Source organism: Myotis davidii, unplaced genomic scaffold, assembly GCF_000327345.1.
Source record: "Myotis davidii unplaced genomic scaffold, ASM32734v1 scaffold274, whole genome shotgun sequence".
Lineage (NCBI taxonomy): Eukaryota > Metazoa > Chordata > Mammalia > Chiroptera > Vespertilionidae > Myotis > Myotis davidii.
In genome coordinates, this window is record NW_006285613.1 from 144,083 (window position 1) to 155,769 (window position 11,687).

Below are 11,687 nucleotides of genomic sequence, written 5' to 3' on the forward strand. Positions count from 1 at the left end.
TTCCAAAGGTTAGGGCGTTTCTTATCTCCATTCCAGGGAGTAAAGATTATGTAGCTTAAGCGTGATTGTTCGTAGTTAAAGTGATTAATTACCCACCTGGCACTTAGTTAAGGGGTTTTATTCCCTCCCTAACTTCAGGGAAAAATCCCCACCTGGGGAAACAACCTTTCTTGGAGAGGTGACCTTGGTTAAAACACATAGCACTAAGAAGGGGAGCAAACATATTAAGAACAGTATGCCATATATGCCAGGTCCCTTGAAACATATGCTGTGTAGATGTTTCTTCCCTGCAGCGACTGTGTCAAGCAGCAAGGATGGACCAGCTTCTGGCAAACTTGGAACATTTTATAATCAAGAAGGGATTTATGATTCCCTGAAATTGTTTGAAAACAAGATTTTTGGCTCATGTGTAAGATGTGCCTGTCACAGAGAGAGGGATCCGTGGCTTGTACCAGCTTCTCAGCTAAAAACCACTGATGGAGTCTCTTCATTTTTCAGAGAAGGAAATTAGAGCTGGGAAACTCTAAGGTGACTGTTCCTAGGAGATGCTCTGTCCAGCATTTGTCAACAACCTCTGGGATTTCTAGCAGGATGCTAGTCTCTGGACACTGTTAAAAATAGGCCTTGTTGATCAACTACATTTGGAATCACCTTGCACAGTATCCACTTCTGGAGGTTCATATGCATTTAGCCATCTTAAAAACTCTGAAATTCCACCCTAAAGAAATATGTATAACCCAGAAACCTATTTGAGTCACCCCACCTCCCCATGAGCCACCTGTGACACTTTGGGAAACTGTGCTGTGTCACTCTGCCTCTCCTTTAGGCTACAGAGTATCCCCTGGGCCCTGTTGGGTATCCAGGACACCTAATTTCCAATGCTGTGTGCTCCCTATTTATCTAGTTCAGTTTCAGAGATCTGAGGACAGCCACTTTCTAATTTGTGGAAGCTCTCCCTACTGCACCCTCCTGAGTTTTATTATACCTCAGTGCCTCCAGCAAAGCCATTAAACAAATGCTTCTGGCTCACTCCTGGAGGGAAAGGATGGCCACAATCCAATGCCAGGCCCTCAGTGGGCCTTGGTAAGTGTCATGTGGCCAGGGCACAGGCAGGGTCCCCAGGGTTGTTCTGTATTCCCAGGTGTGATTGACAGCAAGTATCTTTCTTATGTCACCCCAACTTTAGTGGGCATAGATCTATCTCCCTTTTGTTGGGCCCTGAGGGAGTATAAAGTTGTAGCTTTCTGGCAAAGCTGCCCAAATGACATGCCTATAATATCTGGCCTTCTCTTTGCTCCTTTCCTGTTATTGATCACTAGTCAATTACAATGGCATCAGGAGAATCAAGTATACTTACAATGGGGACATAGAGACAATGCTTACAGATCCATTTTTGTCAACCCTTTTGGCCTATAACCAAACTTGGGAATTCTTCTCAGTTCCCTGGTTTAACTTGGCTGGGGCCAGATTGAATAAACATTGATCGGTCTGACCACACATGTGTACACTGTCTATGCTCCTTCCTTTATGGTTTTTCTGTTCCAGAGAGGAGCCCTGTGCCCTAATATAACCCCTGCCCTTGCAATTCATACAAAGAGGTTGGTGACTAAACGTGGCCTGCCCCTGGTTCTCACATTTCAAATAAGGACTTTGTCTTCAGGAGGGGCTCTCCTTCAGATTTACTAAAATGGCCTTCCTACCATCTCTGCCAATTTTTTTTTGTACAGGTTGCTCCTGTTGGAACAGTATAGAGATTTTAACTAGGCTGCTCTATGGTTATGAGTCTTCAGGGTAAGGGATCAGATAAAGAGGGGAGGGAAAGAGAAGGGAATCTGGTAAGTGCAGCACTGGCAGTATAAGCAGGAACTGGGTATGGGGTGGGCATGGAGTGGGCATGGATAGAGACCAAGAGAGGCCAGTGTCCAGAATGGGAAGGTAGAGAAGAGTTAGGAGGTCTCTAAGTTACAGACTTGCCTGTGCTCTACCTCACTGAGTATATGATATATATCCTGCATTCCAGAGACTGTGGTAAAGCAGAAATTGTACTCTAAATAGCTGACTATGGGGGGAAGGGGTTAGCTTGTCACCTCTGGGCAGAAAACCGAGGGGGTATTTTGAGTTAAATTTTGCACCCCCCCCCAAATGTTGAAGTCTTAACCCTCAGTACCTCAAAATGTGAACTTATTTAGAAATAGAGATTTTAGAGAGCTAAGGTCATTAGGGTGGGCCCTGATCTAACACCATGGATATCCTGATAAAAATGGGGGATTTGAATGCAGGGACCAACGTGCTCAGAGGGAAGACTGTGTGAAGAGACACAGGGATGATGCCACTTGAAGATGGAGGCGGAGATGAGAATTATGCTGCTACAAATCAAGGAATGTCTGGGCCTACCAGAGCTAGGGAAGGCAAGAAAGGAGCCTTCCTCTCTGGGTTTCAGAAGAAGCATGGCCAAACTGACACCTTGATTTTGGACTTCTTGCCTATAGAACCATGGGAGAATAAATGTTTGTTGTTGTAGGTCACCCAGTTTGAGGTACTTTGTTAGGGCAGCCCTAGGAAACTAATCTCAGGGGAGAAGGTAATTACATCTGCTAAGACTTCCTATGTGCCAGGCACTGGGATAAGGGCATTCATAGTCAGTGCTTCTTTTCATCCTCCTGGGAGGTAGGCATTGTTATGGTAACTGAGGTTAAAGAATTGCTCAAGGACATTTAATTAGTAGGCAGCAGAGCCTGGGGTTTCAAACCAAAGCCAGCTCCTCTCACCACAACATAGCTCTCAATTCCCTTGGTGGTGGTAATGGAATTGATGGTGAACCTGGGAAGTTTTCAATTTGAGGTCACCATGGGAATTTGGTCTGAGATTTTGCTTCTTAATAATTACAGTGCTCACTAGCCTCTCCTATGCACATCTGAAATTGTCATCCTCTGCTCCCTTACACTAGGTTGAAAAGTCACTATTCTGCCTCATTACAATTTTCCACATTTATTTTCACCCACCTCTCTGGGTTTTAATATCTCCTGAATCAGTTCCTAGCCTGGGGCAGGACACATATATATTTCAGGAAATGTCTAGGAAAAGAAAGTTTTGATTTGAGAAACACAGTGATGAACTAGTATTATCACAGATGTAGTAGCTTTGTTATTCTTTGTACTAACACCTAAACTTTTGTTGTTAGGAAAGTCTAACCTGGAATGGAAGAACATAGGGGCATCAGCCTCATTATCTTCATAAAAAATAATTTGTTTATTGCATTGAGCCTTGTTCCTATCTGGAAATGGTTCGAAGCAAGTTAAACAGGCGTGGCCTTCATTTGTGTATGTATTCCAATTATTTAATAAGCTCTAAATTCCAGAAATAGTTTAAAGTAGACTAAAGAAAGTAAAGACACAATAAACTAATGCTATATGAATTTTAAAAATAATAAAAACAAGGGGTAAAAACTATTTTAGTAGATATCAGGATAGGAAGAAAATTCAAAATGCTCACATGCTACATGGATCTGATCAGAAGAGAGAAACCACAGTCATTTGAATATTGGAAAGATTACTATAAAGAATTACTAAAGATAACAGGGCATTGAAGCTATAAGGGGTTGCTTGGGAAGAAGTAACGAGAACTCTACAGAATATCAGAATAGCCGAGAAAACAAAGGAGCAGGCACTATAGTGAGGGCTGAGCTGGAGCAGGAAGGACCCCCTAGAGCTGGGATCAGACCTCCTTGGGGAGGGCGCAGTGGCAGCTGACTGGATAGCGGAGAAATTACTGAAATGCTGTGCTGTGAGAATTATCCAGAGATGCGCTGTGAAAATTAAAAATGTTTAGAACATATTCCTTCTGTAGAGAGCATGATTAAGCTCACAATATGAAATGGAACCTCTGCAGCCAGCTTGCCTGGGCTTGAACCTGGGCCTGTCCCTTCCTTGCTGTGTGACCCTGGCTGAGGTACACAGGCTGCCCATCTGTAAAGTGGGGATAACGGCATTTACTTGATGCAGTTGCCATAAGGATTTGTGAACTCTTGGGATGTACCTAACACTTAATCAGCACCAGCCAGATAAATATCAGACCAATGTTCCCAGATTAATGAGAGCTGCTGAGGTTTTTAGCTCTGTTCCTGCCAGCACGCGTGCTGGGGAAGAATCAACTGCTGACTTCTTCCTCCCTGACTCCTCTAAGAAAGATGTCCTACCTGAGAAAACGCACAAATGTCAGCATGTGGAGGAGGGCCATGTTAATAAGCAAGGGCATCCGTAATCACTTAGGTAGATAAACACTTGGTGGAGTAAATATAAAATCACATATCTTCATTGACTTGCCTGTAGTGTGCAAAGCCTTATGTGAGATTCTATGTGAATTCCAGGAAGTCTAACAAAGCATCTAGGCCAGTGGTTCTCAACCTTCCTAATGCCGCGACCCTTTAATACAGTTCCCCACGTTGTGGTGACCCCCAATTTCATTGTTACAAATTGAATGTAATTAAAGCATAGTGATTAATCACAAAAACAATATGTTCATTATATATGTGTTTTCTGATGGTCTTAGGCGACCCCTGTGAAAGGGTCCTTCGACTCCAAAGGGGTGGCGACCCACAGGTTGAAAACAGCTGATCTAGGCCGTCAAGGACTTTAGTGGTTAACTGAGGAGATAATGATATCATTGTAATAAACCAGGTATTAATAACTGCGAAAGAGTAAATGGAAGGCCAAATTTTATAGACATTCATTTGCACACCTTTCCCAGGAAGCTGCAGTTTAACACTCCCCAGGAAGCCACCGGACGGGACAGAGGGAGAATAGACGTATGTGTAATAAGATCTGGGTGAAATAGGGAAGGCACTTGTCTGGTGGTCACAGCTGGGAACAGGTCATTGGCCAGAGTTGGTGTGGCCACTATAAGGGCAGGAAGATTTGAGATACTTAAGCTCCTAAACAAAGGAATTCTCTCTCTTGCCTCTTGCACTCCTGGCTGTGGGACTCTCATGCTCCTGCATCTGCCCACATGGCCCAAAGCCATGTGGGCCCTACATAGTGGACTGATGGACTGCATCTAGCCTAATGCCATACTGGACCCAGCTCACCATAGGACAGAAATTCTGGAGACTGGTTTTGCTTCTAGTTCTACTGAATTCTCAGCTGCACACTTTCCAGGATGGATTAAGGGAAATGGGACTTTTCGAGATATCAGTGGGGAAAGGGATCCTCAACTTCCACTGGGGATACTCTACTTTCACCCATCACAATAATATATATTTATGCATAAATAAATAAATAACAAAAGACACAAATAAGAGTTGGAGACAATGATAGGAGGTATGTCATGTGGTACATGATCATCTGAGAAATGGATTATGAAGACAGTGGCTACCACTGTAGTTTGAAGCAAAGAACAATTTTTTCCTATTGGGGTTATGAAGGGCAATAGATGTGGGATCAGCGCTGTGTGTTTAAGGAGGTAGGATTTGGGTAGGCAGAGTGCGTGGCCAATGGCCCTGCAGGAATGTGATATGAGCAACGATGCCCAACGTGAAAGCATGTGGTGGATTTTGGAATGGGAAGCAGGATCCAACCAGTGCAGTGGTAGTAATGTAGAGAGTTTTGGAAGTTAAGTGGAGACATGCTAAAAAGGCAGATTGGGTCCTATTATGAAAAACTGAATGGTACAGTTTGCTCTTTTTCCTGAAGGCAGGGAGGTATTTTTGTTACCATTGGGGATATTTGAGTCTACATATTTGGCCTTTCTTATTCTCTTAGCAAAGATAGAAACTAATTTCTAGACAGCACAGCTTTATCTGAAGCATTGCTTTGGGCAGCAGAAGCAGTACAGCATTTTGGTGACAGCAGTGTTCCCCAAGGGCTGTGCTCCATTCTTTTTGGCTGCCCAATATTTGTAAGTAGAACCTATGAATGCTGTGCCCATGATTGGAGAAATCCTCAACTAAGAACCTCCAGTTAGGACACAGGTGTGTGACTTAGACCCTACCAACTTTGAACTGGAGGCTGGTGAAGCCAACGATGGTGTGAGTTCCATTTGGACTGGTATAGTGGTAAGAGCACCCAGGTTCTGGAGACTGTGTGGGAGGGCTGGGGTAGGCTGGTGCGCCCACATTGGTAGTATTTGTTGTGTGGGCCTAGCTCTCTGTAACCACTGGACTGATTAAGTACGATTTGAGGAATTTTCTTGGCTGCTTAGCTCCCAAACTTACAGATGGCTTATCTAAAGATCTCGTTTGCTAATCTCCTTTAATAATACTTTATTCTGCCTTAGCTATTAGGAAATGGTTTTGAATTACCTAAAAGTAAACTGACACAGCAAGGTGCTCAGGGGTTAGAGGGGGATAGGCACTCTGAGTATCTTGTCATCACCGTAGGGAACACCCACACTTTTTAAACACCCCATGCCCTCTCTGTCCCCCTTTCCCTGACCTTCTGAACAATTTGTAGGTCTAGGTGCCTTGACAAATAAATCCACTTAGCTGTTTCTAGACCTTTTGGTGCCTCAGGTCAGCTGTCTTGCCACCTTTATAAGCATGAGTGATCAGTGTCTCCACATTAATGTGTCATATTATTGGACACACTTGATGCACTGTATTGAACACATAGCATGTGGATCTCAAACTCTGAACTCAGGGCTCTTGATGATTTGGAACTTCTAGCGTGTAAAAGTAATTGAGTGAGTGGACACATGTGCAGGAAGGAGGATCGAAATGGAGAGAACGACAAAGCATCTGCAGTCATTCGGTGCCTGAAGTAGAGTGGAAAGTGAGAAGGGTCTCATGATTAAGGTCTCATGTTGGGTTCTTGCCGTGTGACTCAGTTGGTTGGAGTGTTGACCTGTGCACCGGGGTTGCAGGTTTGATCCCTGGTCTGGGTGCTTATGGGACAACCGATTGATCTTTCTCTATCATATCGATGTTTCTCTCTCTCTCTCTCTCTCTCTCTCTCTCTCTCTCTCTCTCTCTCTCCAATATCCTCAAGTGAGGGTTAAAAATAAAAAGGATCTCATGTGAGGTGGAAACATGAGCAAAAGGAGATGAGAAGGAATCTGGTACCAAAGGTAGACCCAGGTGTGCCTCCTGCCCTGCTCCTTCCGGTATCCTCTTTGTTGTGAGCACAGAACCCACGCCCCCAGCAAGGGGCCAGCCTACTATGAGCCCTTGTGCCAAGGACTCAGCTTCTCACTCTGGTTTTCTTTGTCACTCCACTGTCCTGGCAGAAGTCTTTGAGGGAAAGAAATGCCATTTGCCTGCTTTTATCAAAACAAGTCTACTTTTATTTTTAAACAGAGAAATCTCAGTTAAGAGGGCCCAAGATCAGGACCATCAGCTGGGGGGCTGAGAAACTACGCATTCTGGCTATATGGCCTTTTGTGGGAATGGCTGCTCTGAGAGGGATCCTGCTCCTTAGTGGAGTCTGAGAAATTGCCATAAGCAGACTTTGGGAAGAAGACAATTAGAAACAGCCCTCTAACCAGCCCACCAGACAAATGACTGGGCTGGCAGAAGTTGGCAGCTTACTGCCTTCATTAAGGATCTGGAGGCAGAGAGGTGGACGTGAGGCCTAAGAACACATGCTTGCATGGAGTACTATCCTTATTTAGTTTTTTTCCCTATTAGGTATATGTTCTCAATGATCTAATTTTTATTGTGCTAAAATATGCATAAGATACAATTTACCATTTTTACTATTTTAGGTGTACACTTTGGTGGAATTAAGTACATTATTTACATATTGTGCAAACATTTCCACCATCCATCACGAGAAATGAAACTCGGTGTCCATTAAACCCTATTTCCTCATTCTCCTCTCCTCCCGGCCTCTGATAACCATCATCCTTTCTATCTGACTACTCTAGTTACTACATGTAAGTGGAATTATACAGTATTTGTCCTTTCTGTGACTAATTTATTTCACTCAGCAAATGTCCTCAGGGTTCATCTATGTAGTAACATGTGTCAGAATTGTTTTCCTTTTAATGCCCAAAATATTCAATTTTCGGTATATACTACATTTGTTTATCTAGTCTTCTTTTAATAGACATTTCAGTTATTTTCACCTTTTTTTTTTGCTATTATAAATAGTGCTGCTATGAACACAAGAGTGTGTGCTTAGAAGTGGAGCTGCTGAAACACGTGGTAATTTTATATTTAATTTTTTGAGCACCCACTGGTGGTCCCTAGTAATATTTTTAATACACCTTCTTATTAAGGAAATTTTAAAACTCAACAAAATGGAAAGACTAGGCTACTGAGTTTTTGTGTGCCCATTTGGTTTCAGTGGTTGTTCCGGATGATTGTGTGGTGTGCGGTGTGGGTCAATGTATTAATTCAGCAAACCTTGATTGAGCAATAGAGTGTCAAATGAAGAGTCAGACATGATCCTAGCTGAGGCAGCCTTGGGTGGTGCCGATGAAAACGTGCAGCTCTAATCCGTACTCTGGGAGCGTGGCTGAATGACAGCTCCGTTGCTGACCCTCTGGACTACCATATGGCCTTTGCGCTGAGTGCACACTTTTGGTGGGCTGTTACCAGCATTGTGGGGGTGCTATTGCTGTCTGTGAGGTGCAAGACTTGTCCAACAGTGACTTTGACTTCAAGGACTTTCCATTACCCTGGCTGGGTCTTTCTGAGAACTGCGCTGTGATCTGAGGGTCTTCCTACCCAATTTTCTTTCCTTCTCCCTCCCCGTTCTCAGGAGGCAGACTTGCATCTCTCTCTGAAATCTCACCTCTCTAGCTCTCTCACCTTGCTCTCCCACAGGTATTTCCCAGTAACTCTCTCACACACCCAATCCTGTTTGCTTCTTAGAGAACCTACGCCAACAAATTTGGGCCACAGTCTTGAGGCCTTTATTGCAAACATCCTGGGAAGCCCAACCTCATGAGTCAGATTCAGCTTCTTTTCCTCGATCTGGTCCCAAGCCATTTGGTCCCTAAACTTACCATAAGTCCTTTGTATGTGTATCAGGCATTAAATTGTGAGACTTTTCACATCTCAGAAATGCAAACAGCCTTGGTGGTGTAGCTCAGTGGTTGAGCATCGACCTATGAAAGCAGGAGGTCCTGGTTCGATTCCTGTTCGGGGCATGTGCCCGGAATGCAGGTTCAAACCCGGTGGGGTGGGGAGTGGGCAGCTGATCAATGATTGTCTCTCATCATTGATGTTTCTATCTCTCTCTCCCTCTCCCTTCCTTTCTGAAATCAATAAAAAATATATTAAAAAAATTTTTTTTAAAGAAAGGCAAACAGTTTGAATTTCAAGATGACCCATCCCTGCCTTAAATCTCCTTCAGGCCACACCATCAGGAATGTCTTACTGGCCATCTTTCCTGCAAGCAGAAATATTTCTTATGCTGTTTGACTGCCTTTCTCCATTCACCCAACTTATTTTTCAATGTTCACCCCAATCCTGAAATGTATGTGTACCCCTCATGCAGAGGAGTTTGATCTCTTTTCTCTTTCTCCTTACAGTCAGACTTGTTGGGACTCATCTTTCCTGCCAACATTTACCTATCTAGGTATTTCTTAAAGAAAGAAAACTTCCTATCTGAGTGGGCTTCTAATATCAGCTATTAGAATATGTGTTTCAAGCCCCATTACCAGATAGATAGATAGGTAGATAGATAGAAAAAAATCAAAAGTGCAATAGGTGCTATGATAGAAATGCCTATTGGATAGTGTGAGACACAAAGGAGGGCATGTTAGATTTCAACTGGAGGCGGGGAGTGGGATATACTAGAAGCAGAAATCCCAGCTGGGATCCTACTTGTTGCAGTTGACTGGGGCAGAAAGTGGGGAGCCATGGGGTGGGCAGTAGGGGCTGGAGAAGAATGGAAGTGGAAGCACTAAGGAAGGCAGCAATATGAAAAATCATTGTAATCACGAGAGATGATGCTTGTGTAGTATTTATTATGTGCCAGACACCATTCTATTTTCCATATAACTCAATGAATCCGAACAACAGGAGGGGGGACTGGCCTCACTTTGCAGATGAGGAGAATGAGGCACAGAGTGAGTGACCAAGCAGCTTGTTGGGGTTGCAGTGGGAGTAAGAGTCAAGATTTGGCCTTAGGCTGGCTCCAGAGAGTGTGCCCTTCCCCTGAAGCTTTAGGACCACGTGGCAGGACTGGTAACTGTTTGGATGTGGATATTAGAGAGAAGGAATGGTTAGAGTTCTTCATCTTAGAAACTGGCCCACTAATCTTCCCATTTAACCTAAAATGCAGATATAATAACATTATTACTAATGCTTACTGTAATGCAAAAGAGAACATTCAATATTTGTTGAAAGCCAGCATCATTTATTTTAGCAGATGCTATCAATGACATGTGTTATTTATCTGTTGCACTACCATATACAGGGAAATGATGGGCATTTCTGTATTTAACTGTCATGTAGTTTTCAATGCTCCCATCCCATGCAGCTCATAACTGACTCAACCTTCCCCCTCATGAATTGTATTGAAATGTCTTCACTAAAGGGTGTCATCTTTTCCTGCAATTAAAAACAGAATAAAGGTATCTGAGTCAAAACAGCGCATTCTTATTCTTTTCCAGTTCTCATCTCTCTGAGCTGTGGAAAAAAAATACCAAAAATGACAAGAGATGGTTGAAATAGAGTCTGTGGATTGATTTCTGTGTCCTATTTCTAAAGCAAGCTAGAAAGTATTCCTATTAAAGTAGATTTTCCTTTTCAGAAACAAGCTTCTTAGAAGATTGTAAGCTATTGACATACAATTACTTAAAGTGTACAATTATTTTAAAAGTAAAAGAAAATAGTTCCAATTTATAAATTTCCTAAGCTATTCCTTTAAAGTCTTATTCATTTTGCCTGGAAGTACTTAGCAAACCATGAATGAAATAAAAAGAAACGTCCTAAATGTAAGATGGGTTCAGAACAGCAGCTATTGGTCCGGGATGTGTGCTATATTGCTTCAGTACAGAACATAAACTATGTGTTTTCTTTATTTACAATCATGTAAGTCCGATTGCTTTAGAAGCTAAAGATAATTTCAGACTCTTGTAGAAAACCTGGGGGGAAAGTTTCATTTTAAAAGCCAGCGTCTGAGTGCCTTCTGGAAACAGTCCCATCCGGGTATGAAGGTGTCTCCGCAGTTCTTACCTTTATTATTTCTGGCCTGTTTCATACTCAGACCTCATCTATGGCTGTTGCTGTTCAGTGAGTGAGGCCCTGTAGTGTCAGTGTGCTTGGCAACGGCACACAGAGCCTTCTCCGAGAAACGTGTAGCTGGCTTGCCAGCGGGGACTGGGCTCTCTGCGCCAGCTTCCCTCACTGAGTGTTATGCTCAGCATGTCATCAGGGAAACCACTAGCCCACGCACTTGACATGAAGGTTTTGTTGACTTCTTTCTCCAACCTGTCCATTTGGCTCTGAGCTTGGTGAATTATGACTGAGAGGGGTTGGTTCTCCATTGTGCAGAACAGGTGCTGCTCCTGTTTGCTAAGAGGTGCTCTTCCTAAGGCAAATGCCCCCTTCTGCCCTCACTCATGCCCTGGGAGAGAGGACATAGTAAACTCTTACCTGGTGCTACCTGAGAAAACCAGTTCTTAAAGACTCTGCTTTCCATGTTTACTGAATCCTCTACTGCAGCTCTTTGTGAAATCTCTATGGATAATTTTAGTGAAGTGTTTTGGATGCTTTTATAGGCTAGAGTCTCAAGGATCCC